Source organism: Calliopsis andreniformis, chromosome 4 (genome assembly GCF_051401765.1).
Source record: "Calliopsis andreniformis isolate RMS-2024a chromosome 4, iyCalAndr_principal, whole genome shotgun sequence".
Taxonomy (NCBI): Eukaryota; Metazoa; Arthropoda; class Insecta; order Hymenoptera; family Andrenidae; genus Calliopsis; species Calliopsis andreniformis.
In genome coordinates this window covers 11,262,151-11,282,345 of record NC_135065.1, presented here as the reverse complement: position 1 = coordinate 11,282,345, position 20,195 = coordinate 11,262,151, and the positions used below count along the sequence as shown (strand labels likewise).

The window sequence follows — 20,195 nt, the reverse complement described above, 5'->3', positions numbered from 1 at the left end:
AACATAATTTCAACATCGACCTTAGGTGGCGGATATGAGCGCCGTGAATCATACATCTCGCTGCAATTAAGTATTCAAATATTTGTATTACGTATCTCATGTAATTTCGCGAGATAGCAAAGTGTTTTTCCACGTCGGATGCTGGTTATAGGTAGAAGCTTGGAGTCTGCTTGCTTCTGCTTAACTGGGAGACAATAACGAGTGAACACTGTATTCAATTTTTTCCAGTCCAGAGATCCTATCAACGTAGATTGATGAGGCTCATGTACTGAAATTGGTACCCTACATCCACTTCAGACCCACTGCATCAATGTTCAGAAAAAAATCTACGAGAAACGATGTATCATACAGTCAGTTCTCATCATAATCTCGTTACTATATTCGCTACAGTTTGCAATCCTTGAGTGGCTTTCAGAAACATGCCCCTCCGCAGACTCACCGAGACGAAATCCTATATCTAAGAAACACAATACCTACACCTACTCAGAAAACAAATAAAAAAGAAATACTATCAGCAAACCTGTCACGAAAATCCCTCTAGAAACTGTCTAAGCCACGAAGTCACTAAACAGTCTCTACCCCAACAATACAAGACCCAAATCCCGTACTCCTTCAGCTCCTGTCCTCCTAAATCCCATACATATTGACAGATGACCCGCGGAATCACTCTGAAAAATCGTCTCCCTAGCCTCCAGGGACACCCTGCCCCAAACCCTCCCTCACCTCGAACAAACATGCACTCACATGGAGCACAGGTCCCCGACACGAACGTACCAAAGTCAGGCAATCGATACTCAGCCGCAGAAGTTCCTCGAGACATCCCTGACGAGGCTCAGCGAGCCGGTCCTAAGACGGATGCGCTCGCAGCGGCGTGCGGAGCGCGAATGCGCGTCACTCGCCGCGCGTCCGTAGCTGGTGCGCGCTTGCGCAGCCACGGCCGCGCAGCGCGCTTCGCACCGGCTCTTCCTCGTCCTCTGGCACGGCGCGACCCTCGACGCGGCGACGTCCAGCAACAGGACATCGCTCCATCTCGAATTCAACTCTCCTTCGTCGGGGCAGAAGAAAAGAAAATGAAACGCCCCGGCGAAAATGAAGCACAATGTGGCATTCTGGCGAGGGTACAGAAAGAAGCGAAGGCACGTACGTGCGCGGCGGAGTCCTACGCGGTGGTTGAATTACCGAGGAGAGACAGAGGGATAGAGAGAGAGAGAGAATGAGAGAGGGAGAGAAAGAGAGAGAAGGGAGAAGATAGAAAGAGAGAAGAGAAGAAACGCAGGAACACACGCGGGGGGAAGGAGAAAGATGGCGAGACGGGGAGAAAGAGAAAAAAAGAGCAGGAAGGGCGGAGGGGGAAACGGGAGGAAGAAAGAAGAGAGGAGAGCATAGGAGCAGGAGCACGGGAGAGGAAGAGAGGATGCTCCGGTGTAGCCGACGGGCACACATCGGCTCCTCTCCCTCGCCAATCGGCGCGCGCGGCGTGGGGCGAGTTTGAGGTAGGGGGCCGCACGACGCACAGCGGTGGTGGCGGTGGCGTGCTGCGGCGGCGGCGGCGGCGGTGGCGGCGGCGCGGCTGCCAAGGTATTTAAGGTACCGTGAACCGGCGGCGCACGAGTAGTTCACTTCTGTTCGGTGCGGTGTCGCGGTGATTTTGAGGGGACCGAAGAGAAAGAGAGAGAGAGAGAGAGAGAGAGACAGAGAGACAGAGAGACAGAGAGAGAGAGAGAGAAAGAGAGAGAGAGAGCGAAAGAGACTGGGAACTGGGAAAGAATCCAAGCTTTCGACTCGCACACGCTCGCTCGAGGGTGCGAGAGTGGAGCGAGAGACGCAATTCGGTGTGCCCCCCGGTCCTCGATCTCACCCCCGATTTCTCGACTAGTTTAACACGCTCGAAGGTCCACGTTTGATCAGTGCGGAAAGTTGAATCGTCGTTCCGCGACACGGACACGTTCTCTGGTTCGCCGTCGACCCGTTCGCGCCACCCCAGGAGAACACGTCGTCGGACAGGATCGTCAGGGTCGTCCTACGTCGACGACCGTCCTGGATAGGTAAGTCCCCGATCACTCGGCGAAGAGTATGTGCGTTCGGTGAGCTTAGGGTGGCAAAGTGACGCGCACGCCTCGCGATACGTATGCTTGCGGCTTCTCCTGGTGATACCAAGTGATCAAGATCAGTGATTCTGTTCCACTGTGCCCGACCAAGGACGCACGAACCGATCTCCTAGTTCTCCTCGTCGTCGCTAAGACCCGTGGATGTATATGGACTGTGACTAAATGTGCCTCGACGGGGGATCCAAAAGTGTTCTCTCATCGGAAGTATGTACCATGTGCAAGGAACCGCTCCGATCTCGTACACGATCGCTGTGGACTCGGTGAACCTCGAGCGTCGCTCGGCACGCACCTGTTAACCGTGGCCCACGTTCGCTCTTGCCCCGTGAGGCCCCGCGAGGCCCCGTCAGGCCCCGTCAGGCCCCGAGATTAAACTCGTTCGCGAAACAGGCGCCGAACAATCGTCTGCGTGTTTCCGTCGCGTGAGAGTCACGCGAGGATGGACCGGTCGTGAGCGGAGAGAACGGAGTCAAAGAGGGCCCGGGCCTAAATAATTCAACGCGGCATACAATAGGTATGCGTGCCGACTTGCAGCCGGCGAAGGCTAGTCGGACGTGCACGAACACTTCGTACAATTAGGAAACAGTGTCTGAATACCGAGGCAGGGGCCTGTCGATGGGTGAATACCAAGGAGCATCCCGACGAATCTTCGGGGCTCTAGCATCCGCGAGACTTCTATGCTCGTCGGAGAAAAAGGGATACCTGGCCCCCTGCTCGCGTTCGATTCGAATCGCGTATTATACGGGACGAGCAAAAATCCTCGAGGAATATTCGCGAGGGGCCCATCGTTTCGTCTCGAACAAAGGGGAGCAGCCGAAATTGTATCGATTTTCCCGTGGCGGGTCCGAGCGGACGGAATATAAAGCAGGGTCCGCGGCAGAACGCGCGCCGGCATAATGAGTCAGAAGGAATTCCAGGGACCGGTATAATGGATCGTTCCCGTGGGCCACACGCTAACAGGAACGAGGAATGTAAACTATGAGAATCTATAGGGTCCGAGTCGGACCCTTTTGTATCCTGCAGTCTTGGCCCGCTCCGTTGCGGCTACGCGAAGTGACGCGCGTGAATGATCGACTCCCGCGGTGAATCGAATCGAGAGGATCTGCGACGACGAGAATGATGGAGAGATGGTACGGGAGATAAGGTGATTTCCCAGTGAAAATTGAAATTTTGGGATGATGGATTTTTTTAGAGGACTCTGCTTTCCGGGAAGCTTGAGACTGAGGACTATGAAAACTTTGTGTCTTGAGACTCAGTGAGCTTCGCTTAACTTCAGAAATTAGAACAATTTTCTTTATAGAAATAAGAACACATAGTTTAACTCAAATTTGCTGCTATTTTTATACTTATTACTTAGAATAAAGTCAAGTATACTTTAATCGAGTGTCAGGTACCAGAGTATCTTAAAAAATATCTCAAAACTCAATCACAAGAAATCGCCTAATTTCACTTGTTTCCTGATAATATTATCAGGGGAGGAAAGGTACTCAAGATACAAGGTTCTTTCTTAGCGTGCAACGCGTTCGACGATCCCTCGCGAAACGGATGGAAACTACGTTCCTTAGTATCCGCAGCAACTCGCAAGAGTCTAAAGCGAACGAATTTGTCATGGTCGAGGTACGCCAGAGAAGTCGCGATTGCATTACGATCTATGATCACGTAGAGCAGCGTGCTTGTAATCTAGCAAAGTAGAATCAACGCTTGCCAGGAAACGCGGGGTCTCTAATAAACACTTCGCTTTACCCCCGTGCAAGGGGCTATAATAGGAACGAGCAATTAATTATGCGATCTTGCGTTCGCTAATTATGGTTATAGAACCTCGTGGCGTTTCTATTTCACGCCATGGTACGAATCTCCATGAGCACAGTGCCTGAGGAGTTCGATAACCGCTTGCAGCCCACTGCACCGAGTGCAACCTTCGTTTCGAACCAACACAATCGCACGTTTTTCTCACGCTTCAAGTCCTGCCAACTATTTTTCGGGTCAGTTCGAAAGGCATCCGCGACGACTAACTAGCCTCCCATCGAAGCCGTGACTCCGACAGGGAAAATGCTCCGTTAGCGGCGTGCCATTTGCATGCGCATTTCCTATGCACCAGAAGGATCTTCATCCTCGCACAATACGCTGATTACCAGCTTCTTGGCTAGCTGGCTCACCTGGCTAATTGCTAATTACTAAACGCTAATTACCGAGACCGTGCTCCGACTAGACAGGGTCTCGTTAGACGCGCGGCGACCAAACCGAAGTCGAGTAATGAAGTGTAAGTAAGAAGCGATCCCAGGCACGCGAAACGCGAGCAGTAGCCGTGGAGAATCGACCCAGGCTCATCGATCGCGGAAGCTAGGTGGACAGATCTTTGCGTAAGATGACCTGGCTATTAATGAACGTTACATGAGCACAGCTGCCTTTTTGGCTCGAATAAGAAAAGAGGAATGATTTGTTTTTGAGGGGGAAGAGTCAACCGTGGCAGGTTTCGAGCCCACCGCGTCACGAATTAATTACTGCCAGTAATAACTGGCTCGGCCATTAGTCGAGCCAGTTCTTTTCTCCTCTTTGGCTCGCACAGGGCGAATATTAGTTTTTGCGAGCGGAGGCAGACGTACCCCGCTTTTCTTGCTCCAAAGCTGTCTGTTAGCTTTAATGCACGCATCCTCTCGAACCGTGAAAACGATGTCGCACAATTTCTTGGTACGACACGCGATTCGTCGCGATTTCAGTGCCTGAATGCATCTCTGCGCGAGCTTCTGCGGTCACTGAAACGCCAGCTTCCGAGCAAGCTGTGTAGCACAGAGCTGAGTGATTAACGCTGCGATCCGAGAAGCTTATTTTATGGATGAAATGCGTCGATGCCGTTATCGCAGTGAAAGTATCCGTCAGTCGGGAATCGTTGAGCAAGAATTCGTGCTGTTATGCGCGGTTCGGGCACGTAGACCCACACGGAACGGTAAATAAGGCAGATCGGCCTCGAATCCGAGCCACGGGACACTTTTCAGGCTTTTGGACGAAAAACGAGCTTCCTTGAGTGTCTCATTCTTCAATCGCTTCTTTTTTCATGAAGAAGATTTTAGAAAACTGAGCCCCTTTTGCTTTAAAATTTAGAGCTTTCTGGAGTTCTTAAGAAAAGTAGAAAAAGACTGTTATCTTCAGACTCGAATATTCTGAAGAAACATGTGAACGCTAAAATCGATGTTAATCAAATCTTCTGCAATATTTCATCTCTTCTTCTCTGAAATTAATATGAATTACAAGGAATTACCAAATATTTTTAGAAATTTCTTGAATATTTTGATATAAGATTCTCAGATCTTAATTTTCTCGATCACAGAAGACTAAGTCACGTCAGGTCACGGGTTCACGAAAAGTGTGACTGACGTGGCGTTATACTCCAACCGAGCGGCATCTTTTGAACGCACAGCTATTTAGAGGCGACCAAGCATCGAAAAGAGGCGTCCTATAGAACGATGTGTTCTATAGCGTTTGAAAAAAGAAGATCACCACGAACGGTTCATTGGACATTGGCCCGGCCGGATATTGAAAAAGGGATATTAAAAATATCGAACAGGGTGGTTCGAGCTATCAGCCCGTAAAATTCTGTATTCATCGTGTCGAGGAGGCTCAAAAGAGACGATCAATTATTCATTCTCACTAAACGCTCGATGATGGACTGACATTCAAATAATCTTCGAAAATTGGCGTTAGGCGCCAATTGGATATCTTAATACTATCTTTAAAAAATTCAATAAAAAAGTTAGCAAAATCTCAGATGAGTGAATGATTAATTGAAGTTAAAAATTTGTCTAACACTACATGAAATCTCAGTATACCTACAACGATTCCAAGGCTAAGGCGAGTGTGGAACCTACAGAGCTGTCTTCAACAAGAATCCCCCTGTACTTCGCAAAGCAAAAGCAGAATAGTAGAAGCTTCTGAAGACCGCGAACGTGGTTCGAGTCCAAACCTTATTCACACGGACTTTGCGGTATCCACGCATTTCTCGTATTCCACGCACGTGTCCCTCGTACACGAAGCGCTAATTCGACGTCACGCCTCGCCGTACCCAGGAGCCGAATCTTTCGAAGAATCATGACACGCGTGGACATGGATTCTCGTTTCTTCCTACGATTATCATGGAATTCGGATACGCTCAGGCCCCAAACACGTGAACGCGAACGAATCCCTCGGCATTTGCTCCATCCTTCGGCCATTGACTCCTATTGGACGCAGACTGTGAAGCTTAATCAATTTTTTCTTGACGGCGGAGCCTTCCTGCGAAGGGAATCGGTCCCTATGCTTTTATGATGCATGGGCTCTATCGAATTTCTGTCACAAGCACAGATTGCCCGCGATGTTTCGTGCATACGGGAACTTTCGAGTCGCTACTGTTAGTAGAGAGTAGGGAAGTTTAATTACCAATTTTCCTTCCACTGGCTGGCAGATGGTGGGACAGTTCATTCGAAGGAGGCTCCAAAAAAAATAGGGTCGTTGGTTATTCTCGATTCCTAGTTACTTCATTTTCGACATATCCCCTCATTTCTTCCTTAATGGAACTTAATTCAATAAATCGATAAATAGACATATCTATCTTCAAACGAAGAACAGCTTCACAGTGTTTAGAAGCTAAGCAGACTTCTGTGAGCCATCCTGCGTCAGTCACCGTGCAGGAAATAGCCTCAGCCGCGATTATAATTGCGTCCCAGCGGGCCCGCAATATTTTCTAACAAAAGCAGCATTATTACGATAAGCTTGTAGGGGACACGCGACCGTCGTAGAGGAATACATGCGGCACGATTCCACAACACCAGCGTCGCGTTCGTTCCGCGGTCTGAACGGGTTTCGAACGGTTTCTGCCCGGCCGATTGAAATACCACGAATGGGCTTACCTTGTGATACTTCGTATTCCTTACGTGGCTGCCCGTGCCTCGATGTCGAATGCGGTTTATGAGCTCTGCCCGGTAACCAGTCGTGTACTCGATAAAAATCGGCTACTCTGCCGGACGAGATCCCGGAGAATTTCAATGCGCGCACGAATCGGCTCCGCGAGCTTTGGACTCGTCGCACGTATTGCACGAGCGCACGAACGGTTTTTAGAACGTTAATCGATCAACTACCGAGTCTATTTCCTTCACATTCCAGCGCCTCCTACTTAGGAGTCCACTTCGAAGATATTTCATTATCCACTTTTCGGGAAATAAGTGGCGATTGGTGGTGTAACATTCAAGAATTTTTATTTCGTCAGGAAACTCGATACGGTAGATACCTTGATCTTAGAAGTTAAATCTGACGTGGTAGCTTATTTCAATATTGGCTCGATATAAGTTCATCGCATTTTTATGAGAGTACAGTGGATTAATAGTCGTTCAGGGGCCCTCCAGTTCATTGGTGTGATTTGTAATCAGTAAGGGCTCTCCAAGAACTCAGTTGGGTACAAAAGAATTCCCCTGAATTTTTCCTGGTTCTTCAAGCAGGTTGTATGATTCATTCACTTGTCTCGAGGAGGAAAACAGTGAAATACTTGTGCGCAGAAAGAATATTCGATGACTAAGTGCGAGAAGAGAGCAATGCCCAGGGGTTTCGGTAGAATTCGGTCAGCTGACAGGTGACCTAAAAGAGTGTAGGTCCTTGTTCCGGAATCTACGAAAATAAAGGTGTAATCCAGTCCACCTGTGGTTTAGTGAACCTGCACTATTGCCCTAGTTCCTCTAATAACGCAGGCATACCTGCCAGTCGTTGCACAGGGTATTGTCACTGACAACCGGTTTGCTGACCTATCCGTCTCTTTTTCTCTCCATCCTCTCTCTCTCTGTCCCTCCTCCTGGGTATTCTTTCTGTCCCCGCGCGGCGTACAAAGAAGGCACGGCGGGCATGCACGCGACGCTCGTCGTTTTATTCACGAAATAATCCGGTAACCGGTAACAGGTTGCTCGAGCTGTTTCACTAAGTCGCGTAATGGCCCCCATAGATCGTTCCATTTTATAATGCCGCCGTTTTTGAGGACGCCCATCGTGCGATCTGATCGTAGATAAGATACAGTGTCCATGCTAGTGAGCCAAATCCCATTGAGGTTTCGGAGCAAGTTGCGTTCTGAGTTCAATTCTGAAGAAGATGGGTACCCAAGTGGCCCAGAAGACTTGTATCAATCGATGACCTCCCTTATCTATTAATTAAGTGTTTTCTATGATAACTATCAACGCTATGATCATTCTTGGAGCCTCTGTGTCACCTCCACCAACTCTGAAACAACTGTCTCCCCGCGATATCGAGTTTCTCTCTATCTCGACAAATCACAGAAACGAATTCATGAATTCCATCTCCCCTCGTCCAGTCCAGTTATTCCCCGATCCCCAACTGGCGCAGACAAAACAGCGGAGGCCAGATGCGCGGCATCGGGAATCGAATCGTTTTGCCTCGATTCAATTCTCCCCGTGTCTTCCATATTCGGTCGCATCCTGGGCGAGCCTGTATGAGAGCTCGGTTATTTATCGTAGTCAGCAATAAAAGAGCTGGTGCAGGCGGTTCTAGGGAACTAGGTACCGTAAGAGCGCGTCGGGATTAAGTACAATAGCGCGTAACATTATACAGCGAATTAAAGGCGAGCCGATCGATTGGTTCGTACGTCTGTTCCCCGTTTCATTCGTGGGCTAGAGACTCGAGGTCGAATGGTGTTTGTTTAATGAGAAACGAAATCGTGATTTCGTACCTGTGAGCTTTTTCTTTCCTCCACGACGCGCCGTGACGCAACGCACGATGATTCTGCTAGAAATCTCTCGCTGGGGATTTTTTCTGACGTCAACCTCACGCTATGAAATGCAGATACCCAGACCTATTTGATATGGCTATGAATTTATTATAAATCTTCTCAATATAGCTTCACATAAGAGAACAAAGATGATGGAAAATTGAGATTAACTTAACACCAAATCTCATTGTCAATTCTAGGCACTACTTCTCGGACTCTCCAGTGCCCTGATCAGAACTAAGTTCAAATTGCTTCGAACCGTAACTCGTTCCCTAGTCATCGATTACGCGCCTGTACGCAGCTATCTCCCCCGAACGAATTGACCGAATAAAGTAGTCGGCTAACGGCCGTGTAATTTGAATACCACTCGATTATAGGATTTACGGTTAATTCGACGCTCGAGGAGGATCGGCAAGCACGCGGGGCCACGATTTACGGACTGGTCGAACAAGAGCCCTGTGTTTCGTGATACGATATCGTGGCCTGCGGCAGATACAAATTCCGCGTGGAATTGATGGAACTGTAGCCGCTGATGAAACGCACGCGAACCGCGACCGATTTAATCCATCGCGGGACCAAGGGCAAAAAACGAACGTGTCGAACGTACAGAGAGAGATATGAACGCGATCTCGTGTGAGAAGTAATCTCGAACGGTAATCGGCCAGGTTCTAACGGTAAATTCTCTAATCGGTGCTGTGTTTCCGCTTTAACGCCATTAGGAGAACGAGAGACAGACTGGGCACTGATCTCGAGTTGAGTACAGTTTCTACCTTCCGATTTCTCACGCAGGGAATTGAAATTCGACGAAATTTTCAACATCCCATTTTCGATGAAACAGTAAAATACCTCTGAAAAGAGTAATTCGTAATTTTAGTTTCCTTTCTTCATTTGGTATTGCCATAGTAGGTAGATTGAGCATGGATTTTAATTTCCAGATTTTTCTGAAGTTTGCTAAACTTCGAATTGTGGATTGGTGATTTTTCTATGCAACAGAAAATAGAGCGGAACTGTGGCACATAGGAAATCCCCATGATCGATGTATGCTGCGTGGATCTTCGTACCCTACCCATTACTTCCTACGATTGTTGCCAGGATTTTCGCACGATTATTTCCGCGGGAGAAACGAGAAAAACCCGACGGCAATGGCTTAATTGGAAATTATGTAACTGCGGTGCACGGTTGCCCGATCACGTTCTATTTTCTGTAAATCCAATCAGAAGTTGCTCTTCAGTAAGCTCATATTTTCTCCACTTATCGATCATTTTTGTGAAGCATCGTTAAGTAATTTCAAAACGATTCCATGAACGTCTGCTTGTGTTTTCTCCAACAAATCATCCTCGAACCAGCAGCAGCTAAATAAATGCATAAAAATGAATCTAAACTCTCTATAAAATCCAATCACAATCGGGTTACGTATCCTCAAATTTCACTCGAGGGCAAAGTTCTACGATCCGTATCGGCCGCGCTGAGGCAATCGAAACTTTCCCTGTCGCTAAAACAGGATTATCCCGCGTGACAATACCATACATATGGTCCAGGTTAAGCAATCTCTTGTAATTAAATTCGATCGATCGAAATCGACGCGTAGGACTGTGCCCCTGAAGAACCATCAGCCCACATGTTCGTCCTGGTTCAGAGTCAGTCGTGATCCGTGTAGAAATCGATTCCTACCCACCGAGTTATTATTAGTCGTACGACCTTGGCTCGAGGACCTCTTCTAGATCGCCATCGTCGTCACGTATACACGATCCACGATTCTACGAAAGTGTCGCCCCCGTGCTCTCGTGCAGCAGCCTCTCTTCCACAGCGATAATGTATCCAGCGCGCTGAGAGTCCGGATCATTCGTCTTCGGCCAAGGGGATGATCTCGGTGTACCAGTTTCGCCTCCCCCCTTGGACCCCTCGTCCAGCTGCTCCACCGTCGTCCTCTGTTCGGCCTCCCTACCATCCGCTGGTCGGTCATCCCGAGAGGGAAAGAACTGTCGCTTAACGAGCGCAACGACGGTACGATCGTTAATCGTCCAGCGTTCGTATATACGCAAAAGTCAGTCGACCATGAAGAATGAACTGTGGAAGCCATGGCGCACGGTGGTACTCGCTATCTATCCATCCCGATGCGCCACGAGACGAAACCACCACGACCGTCGTCGCTCGTGACGGCCATTCCGAGATTAATAACGTCGAACCACCTCTCCGTCGTCCTTATTCTCTACCTTTGCTCTGTCTCACTGCCCGCCACCACGGGCGAAAGTCATCCACCTTCGGCGCTGCGAGCCGAAGCTGACGGTGTAGAAATAACCGAGAAAAAATTGCGGAGGAGGGAGGGGGGGCAGAGGAAGAAAAGAAGGAGGAGGTAAGATCGAGCTGGTAGAACATGGTCTCGCCTTGATGAAGACCATTTGCGGAGGCTTGTAATAAGATAGTAACAGAGTATCCACCTCGGCCGTTCTATCCGAACCGAGTCGGAAGAGCCTCCACCCCTCGGAGCTTCTTCTTTTTACAGAGACTCCACTTCGCGCGAGCTTCCACCTCGCCTTTTCTTTTGCCCTGTTCCGCTTCGCCTTTGCTATTATAGATTTTCTTGCTTTCCCCGCGACGAGCACAGTGGGCAGCTGATATGTAGCCTGGGGAGGCGATATGGATGCGTCGTATGGTCTCCAGGGGGAATCGAAATGGAATTTATAAGGGCTTCGGGTATCGGTGAAGCCGTAACATTTCATGGACCCATGAGAATGGTTCTTCAGGTAGTGGCTGGTGAAAGAAAATCGTGGAAATTGGAAATAACGTTGCGGAGAGGTCCAGTGAGATATAGGAGCGACGAGGAATTCTTCGAGCTTTCTTCAGTCTCTGAAGAATTTTCGATCGATTGTTTAACGATGGCTCGTCAAGTGTCCTCACAGGCGATTATCATCCTTCCAAGGCTGACGTGTGGGGCGTCGACAGGTTTTGTCGTCTCGCGTGAACCTGTCTCGAAGGTGGGCCCCAATGGGCGGCAGGGGCCCCACGGAGATCGTATCTAGCCGCTACACGGGGTAAGACAACTCCTCTGAGGCCTAGGTTGGGTGGCTGGGTTCGTGGGCTCGCGAACCTTTGCATCCGGTTCACCGTCACATTATTTCCCGCGCGCCTTGTCCTCGGGCCAAGGAGTCGATCTTTACTGGTCCACCAGCCTCCAGCCTTTCCTCCCGTGTGCTCTGCCTCGCACGAAGGGGGGAATACGCGAGGGTGGCCCTGCACCTGGGCCACGGGGACAACAGTGTCCCGCTGTGTGGCTCGTGCACGAGCCGACCGTTCCTCTGCTTCTCTTTATAGTCCACTAACACCTCCGGTTGCCTCGTGCGAGCACACCGCCTGGCATTATTCGGATCGTGAGCCCCATCTCCGACGCTATGCAGCGTTTTCTTCGTAACTGATACTGATAACGCCTTCGTGTGCCTTTAAAGCTACCTTCTAGAGTCTTTCGAAAATTGGAGTTTAAGTTTATCCTCATCGTACCAGGGTTGACATAGGAATTTGTAAAAATTGGAATTAAGGGTCTGAGTTTTTGAAAATTTTGCATCTGAATAGTTCCACTAATCTCGCTATCAATCTTAGGACTCTGTGACAAGCTGCTGCAATAAATCACTGTATGCCCGTTTAAACTGTCCGCGTGTTTGCAGAATAAAGTGATTGGTAGCGTGCTAGTACAGTGGGGAGACACGTTGAACGAATTCGCCCGTGGCTGGTTCCAGTGCAGCACATAAAAATATTTGCTTCTTATGAAATTAAAGTAGGGATATCCGTCGTTTCGTTCCACAAACCGGATGTACGAATATTGACCATCACGCTCGCCGCCATCCTATTTATAGAGGGTCACCGGAACAACAGTGTCCCGGTGGCCAGATTGTACGACCCCGTGCTGATCTTGTTTTCTAACTGTTTACGCCTCATTGCGAACTGTACACACGAAAATTCCTAGATTACGGTTTCTAACTTTGGTCTAGTCACCAGAATTGTTATAATTTTCAAGAAATCCTGCGCTGATGTGATGGTCGCCCATTTTAATTTATACTGAAATCGGTCTTATGTGATTCCTAAACAATTTCGAACAGGGTACAACTCAGCTAAATTAAGTATTATATTTGGAATGCTCCACTTGACTTCCCTCACGTTTGAATATTAATCATAGAATAACTGAGGGTACTGAAACCACTGTGCATTATTATTCCTTCGAGTCGAGATCCTTCGTTCGAACTCTCGGCGCAACCCAAAATTATTTCGCTCCGAAATGGCGGGCTCTAGTGCAGAAAAGACAATAATGGCGTTTGAGATGATGGCAAAACTCGACGAGTCACGTTCGATTCCGCGAAATCTCATGTACATTCGTCGTAGCCACTTCCCAGGAGCGCCAACCTCTTCCAGCTATCGTCCTGTACTTCCTTGTACTGGTTTCCTAGTCGGGATGTCGCGTCGATCTGAAAACCTTGTACAAGAAGACTGGCCATCGTGACTCGCTAAGGGATCGAGCACGTTACTTCGGTAAAGCTCGACACAGGTGCGCATGCCTCTTTCCAGGGAGGACAGGATCACCGTTTCTTTAACTCGCCTCCCCCTTGTCCTCCCAGTGTCCAGTCATTAAGGTTCCTTCACCCCGACCTTTACGAGGAATCGCAACAACCAAGGTGACGGCTTGTCCGAACACGCGACTCGAATCAGCTTCTCGCGTCATTTCCTGATTCGTCCAGGACTCCAGCAGGCGTACACATTGCCTTGGAATTCAATACCACAAACGTGAATTGAATTTACTGGTTCGAAAATTTGTCATTTAAAATTCCCTCTACCTACGACTCTACTTCAGTCATACCATACGCACCCTCCCAAGAAAAGTGAAGGAAAATATCTACACACCCACAAGCTTTCAAATACAATAGCTCCGACCCTCGTCTTCTTAAATGCAGTGACCTAGGCCAGCAAACAAGGCGATCTCTTCAGAAGTCAGGCTTCCATCCAAAAATCCGAGGCGTTCGACGGCACCCAAGGTTCCCACGACGAAGAGAGGTGTCCGATAAAACTCGGCAGGACGTTCTGTTTACTCTCAACATTGTCTCGCTAAGTGGCACCGTGCCTTGAACTTAAAGGGCCGCGTTCGTTGGCCACGAAACTCGTCCGTGGGACGGCGCACCCAAAGCAAACTCTGCATTTCAGGCTTTCCACGTAAACGTAGGGCAAACAGAGCGGCGATGCAGCAACTTCGAGGGTTTCCCGATGTGCAAACACCGCACGAAGAACGAAGTTCAAGTCCAGCGGAGCCCCTCGAACCGCACTCTTCCATTATCATTCTAATTATTCCCTGTTTGTAGACGTCGGCTGCCTCCGCGCTCCTATTTGCATCCAATCTCGCGCCGCTGTTGGATACACTTGCATCACTCTGATTAGAGAGCATCTGAGCTTCGAGTATATATCAGCCTCGTTCGAAACGGTACTTGGAAACAGTATCGAGGACCTCTAATGTCGGTGCTGCACCGTGTAATTTTTTTCAAAACGATCCCATGGTACCTTGATGGTGAATGGTAATCGTAGGGTTGAGGAGGAACGATTTTTCTACTTGAGATTACTGTTCTATAAGATGACTCTGTTGCTTAGGAGAAACATTACAGGCGCCTGGCGCTGTGTTTCGTTTCTTTGGAATATTCCATGCAGAACAGATGCTCTGAGATGCACCGTGTTTCCTGTCTGAGGTAGGAATCACACTCATTGGAAGCTCCTCGATGGACACTGCGGAAATATATATTCCCATCAATTCGATCCACGCCCAAGGGGAGGGCAAAGCCTCCGTTTCATGGAAGCTTGTCACGGTCTGTGAAAAGCGAGCGCGAAATTCTCAGGAAACATTCATGCTCGCAATCGACGCCCATCCCTCCCCCTTCCGACGCCATTACCAACTCCCCTGGTGCAGTCGTTTGGATTTATAACGCTACTTAAGCTCCTCTTCGGGAGCGTAACGCGGCCGCCGTAATCTCGCCAGATTGCGTAATGTTTCACGTTTCCGCCGCGAGTTTCCCAAACGAAAAGGAAATTGTGGAATTCCGAGGCGGCGTCGTCTGAGCACACACGGTTTCGTTCCTGAAAATAGCAACGCGCGATCCTTCCGCGAACGTTTATCGCCATCTTCCACGCGTCTCTCAGGCGCATCGAACGCTTCCGTTATCAAGCATTCTCGCGGGATTATTATTGGCAGAAGCGGTCAGTTACGATCCAGGGAGCGCCGGAAATCGTCCGTTACGAGAAGCACCGGTGATTAATTATTATGCAAACTAGCGGTATCCGCGTTCCTCGTCCTTTAAGATGCCGCTGCTCCTCTCGCGAGAAAGCCTAATGGCACCTCTTTAGAGAACAGTGCTGCGACTGTTGAAAGAAACGCTGACTGATATTCTTAGGGGACAGAATGTTGCGTCGAGTGTTTGTTAGTTGAAGAATACCTTCTTCGCTAGGGACGAGTGTGACATTCAGACCTGTATAAACGGTGACATCGAGGAGAGATTCTTGAGTAAAATTCTTAAGATAACATGATTGAGAAGTTTGAGTCAGGAAAAGTGCGTGTTCTGGTAATAGTTGATAGCCTTGTACCATTATTTCTGTGGAGCTAGAGGTAATTTTAATTTGATGTTTTATGGACTATAAAGGATTCGAATTGCAGTGACCTAAATGCAACCTTCAAGCTGATAAATCGAGTGACTGATTAAACGAAGTAGGAATGCGATAATTTTTAATGGATAATTTTATTATTCTCGGTGGGCGACTGTGATATCTTAGCTCAAGTCATAAATGCAATTTTTCAATCACCTTGTAGAAGAGACTCAAATTTTTATAGCACTTCTGACGTGAAATCTCAACGGGGTCCCCAATTTTCCATCTCGGCACACCTCCAAAATCACCCCCCAACCCCTGAATTATGCGTCAAAACGCACCGACCACAGCCTTTGACATTTCCTGCCAATTAATTTCCCCCAAGATCGTCCCACCATAATAAGATTCAGCTCTCGCGAAGGGATCGTTAGGGGAGGCTGAGGCTGCCGCGGCAAAAAAATTTTAATCGAGAACCATGAAGCGCAGAAGAGCCGCGTAAGGGGCGAGCCCCTAAATCACGTCCATTTCCAGGAACCTATCGATTCGTCGGGCCTTGCATGGGCATATTATCACGGAACACGTCCTGAATTATGCACAGGTCGATCCCAGGTCCGCTCGGGGATGCGTTCGAGGGTAGGGGGTTCACGATCGTAATTGATGGGCTTTAATGGACTGCAGATTACAACGTGCCGTATTTTAATTACCGCGATCACAGCGCGCCTTCCTGTTATTACGCGATCCTGATAGGCAGCGGATCGAGAACGCCCCACTGTTTTAGATTGCCCGTCCAGAGGGCCAGGGAACGCGACGATCATCGCGACACGCGGCATACACCTGTCGCAATCACCCATCGATTACCCTCCGCCGCCCCTTCGACCCCCTCCGCCATTGGGCATTTTAATTTCGTGCAAATTGCCTCGACGACGCCTCCCTTCATATCTCTAACGCCACAAGGAGTACGTATCGCATACGACATTCGTTGGCAAGAAATAAACAAAGAGAACGAGAGAGCGTAATTGGATTACCAGTTATCTAGGACTGGTCGACAAGCAGATGTAATATAAGCGAGGCAGGCGCATTAAGCCGACTCGGAGGAACCAGTTTTACGCGGTTCTCTACTTTGTGGCAAAATTAATTTCACAATTACCGCGGGGCCAGATCGCAGTCATCCGGGGAATGGCCACAGGCTACAAATTACAGAGAATGAGGCGCGATCGAGGGACCGACTCGGGTAGAAGTCCTGAAATTACGACACTGAAATGCAGCGCGAGCGAACTGGGCAATGCGTGCGCGAGGAACGCGACCGAGCAGGGAATAGACACGACAGCCGAGGCCACACAAAACAGCCACTTATAGATTATCCGTGAACGAGTCGTTGCGTTCCCTCTGCCCGTGTTTACACTCGAGCCGGCCACTTCTCACCGGAAACTCTCGGCGCGTTTGCGCCGCCGAGCCACGGCTAGAGGCTCCTCTCGCCTGGGAACGCGAAAGACGCGGTGGAAAAGGCTCTCGTCAAACAAAAAAAGGGGACCCTCGCTTTTATTGAGACTACTAAATTCCCTTTGCCTCTCTGTCGTCCGCTTTGCCTCCATTTGCGTGCTGCAGGAGCGACGCTGCGTCAAAGGGACCGTCGATAGTCGATGGAACGAAAGGGGTGGAAGTCTGGGCGCAGGGTAAACGCTAACGGGTCGTGCAAACGCGAATTTCAGGAAAAAAGGGAGGACGATAAGGGAAAAGCTTCGTATCGCTGGCGAGGTGCAGAATTCACTCATGGATTCGTCACTTTTTCTATCACCGTTTCCAGAAAAATAAAAATTCGAGTGCTTTAAGCACTCCAAAATAGAGAGACTCTAGAAGTAAATTAACCCTTTGCGTACCAACGAGCTATCCTTTTAATTAATTTAAAACAGTAATTAAGAACAGTACCTTGACAACTCTTAAAGCAATACGTGTCTGTTGACCTTGTATCGAGAAGAAGTATCTACTTATTCAGAACTATCACAAAACATTTCGGAGCACCAAGTGTACGTAGCAAAGTCTGCGACGAGACTGACACTGAGAGGACGTTGTTGAAATATTTGACCCCCAGAAGAAAACCAAACCCTCTACAGTGAACTTTGTTTTGAAGGAAGCCCCTTTATTACTCCTTGGTCCCCAAATATTTTTTTTTGGAGAAAGCTACTTTAATACCTCATTGCTAAGCTATTGTACCAGCGCTGGGTACGCAGAGGGTTAACAGTGACTAAAATTTCCTCTCACCCCACTCTGCTCCAATTTCCACCTCCGCTACCTTTCTAACACTTCTCAGCTCCGAGTTCCTAACATCCTCATCAGCGATAAAAAATTCCATCTGTTGGTAGACCTATTCCACATCTCTCCGTTTTTACGGATGAAAGAGACGGCAGGTGAAATTAGATAAGAAGCGGCTTCCGCCATAAAAACCGAGGGGGGAAAGGAACGGGTGAGAATATCGCGAGCGGGAACGGAAATTGTTTCGTCGCCGTCCATGAATTTTTCCACACTCCTAGCGAGGGAAGAGGCGCCGGAGTAAGTCAGAAAGAATAGGGAGTAAAAGAGAACAGGTGGAAAGAAACGGGAAACGGCGCTAGCTTGAACTGGGGTGGAAGATGGAATTACGGCTTTATTACTTTTTCCAGATATAGAAGGGAGATACAGGGAAGTGGGATGCTGAAGAATGCGAGTAACTTACGGCCGAGTTATGTGCGCTCGGTAATAATATCGAGTTAATTGTACTGTAGCGAAAGGTTGCTCGCTTCAGCTAGAACGTTAAAACCTCGCGGTTCTCGAGGATCCTCTTCCTGAACTGTGTTCGATATAATGAGAATTCTTCGAGCTCAATGAGAGAAGCGCTAGAATTATGTTTTTCTAACAGTCAGTTGTGAATAACAAAATCATACCAAATCTGATATCCATCATTAATCAAATTATTAAGCTTGTTTACTCTGGTTCGATTTTATTCGAGGAAAATGAAAATTTACAGCTTCTACTTTACACTCATTTTGCTCCAAAATTGTAGGCAACGTAAAAAGCAGTCTCAAATACCTAAATTGACAGTACAATTTCCGGTGATTTATCATCGATGCGATATTGAAAACCGATTCTAGAAAAATCTCCTCCTGAACGACACGAACCGCTCGAAATTGCTCAAGCTTAATAATGACAGACAACGATCCACGACCATCACGCTTGCGTTGCAGCAGGGAAAAGTATTTCGCTGCAACGCTGTCGAACGCGAGCAGCATCAAAGTATCGAAAGAGAGAAAGAAGAAGAAGAGATGAGTATCTGGAGGCTGTGGGCACCCGGCCCGATGCGATCTCCCGAGCAGATATTATAATACCAGGGGAATCGCCGCATCTTGCGGTAATACTCGTTATTACGTGCTGCTGAACGATCGAGCGATCGATCGAGACAGAGGGGACGTTTCAATCGCGACGCACAACTCGGGGGATGGGCAAGATAAATGGAGGGGGACTTTGAATGCCCACGATAGACTCCACGAGCCTCTTATCCACTTCAGAGTGGTTCATCTTCGAAAAATCGAATGGTAGTAGTTCGAGGGGCGATCACTAGAAGGCCGATTAGCCTGATCGTGACAGGATCACTCGATCCTCATTTCCTGTGATCTGTCATATCACTGATAACGTGCTTTTAGCACGAGAAAGCTTTTATAGAGCCTATGTAGGCCACCTAGCTATTAATAACCCGCGTATAAATACTATCTCCAACTTTTTCTATCCATAACGGTATCACTAATCCATCCAGAGACGGAGAACATCGCTGGCAATAAAATCCATCCGTCAATGATACATAATTATCTGGAGCCAAGGATTGAGCCGAGGATCGCCCTGGGCGAACTCAAAGAGCTACAGAAAAAACAAGACACTTCGAGCTCCTTTTTTAGCATACTTAATTAAAAATAAAAACCAGTTACTGGGACCTCATAATTCAAGTATCGGGACATGCAGGTTTAGGTTGTTCACTTACTGGGACATTCCACATCTGACAGGTTTAGATACTGGAGCATTTACCTTACTGACGAAGTCCAGCAGCTGAAGTTCATAACAGAAAGAAGCTAAAATTCCACGAAACCGATAAGTCTTCGACACAGTGGATAGGAAAAAAGGCGTATGGGGGGAGAAAGGGCAGAACCGGTCGATCGGGGCGGATTCCTTAGAATCAGCGAGTGAAACGCGATTTGTCGGTGCGAACGAACCAAATATGGCCGAGGAGGGTAGCATCGGCGTCGGCTGCGTGGATTCAGGTGAAGACGAGGAGTCAGTCGGGAGGTTCATCCTCGACCCCACGTAATTCTAGCTCAGGTAGATCTATAAATAGAGGCCGTTGTACATGATGCCCGACCTGTTGCTCGAGCACCCTCGTGTGAACGCCGAGGCCCTGAGTAATCGAACCCCGTTGTTCCGAGAGAGAGTATCCTCTCTCTGCCGTGCCGCCGCCTCACGTTCTATCGTTCCATCGTGCCCAAAAGCACTCGCCGCTTCGAGAGGTCATTAGGCGTAATGAATACCCGATAGCCCCTTAACCTGCAATATAATCGCCTCGCGGAGAGTTCTAAACACGGTCGAGCGCTCGATCCTCCACGGCTTTAGCCCGTGCTAATGATTTCTACCCGGTAATATCTGCCGCATCCTCGCTTACATCGACGCTTCAGAGGATCGCCGCGCGACCATTTTCCTTCCTACAGCGTTTTATGCCATTTGATACTCAA

General features: G+C 48.5%; 1 protein-coding gene across 1 annotated transcript in view; it reads left to right on the top strand.

Annotated features, from left to right (window-relative positions):
- Positions 1-2,030: 2,030 nt before the first annotated feature.
- LOC143178232 (uncharacterized) overlaps positions 2,031-20,195 on the top strand; it is a 45,257-nt gene continuing 27,092 nt past the window's right edge. Inside the window, exon 1 of the mRNA XM_076376762.1 lies at positions 2,031-2,045. The gene's annotated coding sequence lies outside the window, so the exon portion shown is untranslated. The remainder of the gene's footprint in view (positions 2,046-20,195) is intronic.